At 41.0% G+C, this 2,010-nt stretch overlaps 1 long non-coding RNA gene across 1 annotated transcript in view; it reads left to right on the plus strand.

Annotated features, from left to right (window-relative positions):
- LOC115070564 overlaps positions 1 to 2,010 on the plus strand; it is a 13,854-nt gene that overhangs the window by 5,189 nt on the left and 6,655 nt on the right. The window contains exon 2 of the long non-coding RNA XR_003849722.1: positions 1,462 to 1,535. This is a non-coding gene — a long non-coding RNA (uncharacterized LOC115070564). The remainder of the gene's footprint in view (positions 1 to 1,461; positions 1,536 to 2,010) is intronic.

Genomic DNA, 2,010 nt, shown 5'->3' on the forward strand with positions numbered 1-2,010 from the left:
ACCGGACCAAGCCAGGGGAAGCAAGCCAGTAAGCAGCATTCCTATGGTGTCTGCTTCAGGTCCTGCCTTCAGGTTCCTGCCTTGGCTTCCCTCAATGATGGACTGTAACGTGCAAGCCAAATAAACCTTTTCCTCCCCAAACTGATTTTGGTCATAGTGTTTTATCACAGCAACAGAAAGCAAACTAGGACAGGTTGATCTTGAAATCAGAATATAGAAAAAGAAGTCAGCCACAGAAGGCCATGTATTATATAATTCTTTGGTATGGAATGTTTAAAATGGGTCCATCCAGGCCGGTGGTGCACGCCTTTAATCCCAGCACTCAGGAGGCAGAGGCAGGCAGATCTTTGTGAGTTCAAGGCCAGCCTGGTCTACATAGTGAGTTCCAGGACAGCTGGGGCTACAGGGAAACCCTGTCTCAAAAAGACAAAAAAAAAAAAAAAATTGGTCCATCCATAAGACAGAAAGTAAATTAGTGACTTCTGTGGGCTAGGAGGAAGACATATGGAAAATAACCAAGGAGCATAGCATTTCTTTTGGGAGTGCCTAAAATACACAGGAATTAATAGTGGTGATGGATGTATAGTTTTAAACATATTAAGACTAAGAGTTGCTGAACTGCATTTCTTACAAAAGTGACTTTATGGTAGTATATTAGTTACTTTTTGTTGCTGGATAGAACAACATGACCAGCCCAGTGTGGTGGTGTGTGTCTTTAATCTTAGCATTTGGGAAATAGGGGAAGCCAGGGCTACATAGTAAGACCCTGTCTCAAAAACAAAACAAAACAAAACAACCAAACAAACAAAAAACCACCATAACTAAAGGCAACTTATAGAAGGAAGGGTTTATTTTTATTTATAATCATAAATCAGGTTACAGAGCTGGACGTTCATAATGGTAGAGGAGGCAGGAAGCTGGAGAGATCACATCTTTAACTGCAAACATGAAACAGCAAACTGGAAAGTGGGGTAAGGCTATAAACCCTCAAAGTTTGCCCCTAGTGGCATACTCCCCTGAGCAATGCTCCACCTCCTAAAGGTTCTATAACCTCCCCTAACAGCACCACCAACTACAGACCAAGTGTTCAAATACCTGAGCCTATGTGGGACCTTTCTCATTCAAACCACCACAAATACACAAATTCTTTCTCTACCAACTTCACTGAGGTATGATTGACATATAACCTATATAATTTACAGTATGTATCATAATAATTTGATATACAAAAACATGTGAAATGCTAGTCACAATCAGGTTAGTTAACACATTTATCATCCCAACTAGTTACTAATTTGTGTGTGTGTATGTGTGTGTGTGTGTGTGTTAAGAACTTGTAAGATCCGATCTCTTAGCAAATCTCAAGAATGCAATATAGTCCTGTCGGTTATAGTCACCATGCTAAACACTGATTTCTAGAACTTATTCTTTTTTTTTGTCTTGTTGGGGATTGAACTCAAGGATTCAAACATGAAGGCAAGCATTTCACCATTGAGCTACACCTTCAGCCTGAAATTATTCCTCTTAGAATGAAGGTTTGTACCCTTTGATCAATATCTCCCTCTTTTGCACTCCCTCTGGCCCCTGGCTGCCACAATTCTATTGTTTGACTTTTAAAAGTCTATATACAAGATCACACAGTGTTTGCCTTTGTATCTGACCTCTTAGCATAGTGTCCTCCAAGTTCATCCATGCTGCAGATGGCAGAAAGAAGCTACACTTTCCACTGAACTTTCTACAAGCCTGATTAACTCGTTAGCGCCTCAATGGCTATGGAGAAGTTGGAATGTCGAAGGTCCAGAGCCTAATTACAATTTATCATGAGCTATCTTCAGCCCCCTTAATAGCCATTCCTTGTTTACCTCTCTATCTGACCCAATGTTAAACTCTGAAATGTAGTGGGGCTGGAGAGATGGCTCAGTGGTTAAGAACACTGGTTGTTCTTGCAGAAGACCCGGGTTCAAATCCCAGCACCCACATGACAGCTAACAACTGTCTGTAACTCCAGTC

Source organism: Nannospalax galili, unplaced genomic scaffold, assembly GCF_000622305.1.
Source record: "Nannospalax galili isolate Female #2095 unplaced genomic scaffold, S.galili_v1.0 scaffold811, whole genome shotgun sequence".
Taxonomy (NCBI): domain Eukaryota; kingdom Metazoa; phylum Chordata; class Mammalia; order Rodentia; family Spalacidae; genus Nannospalax; species Nannospalax galili.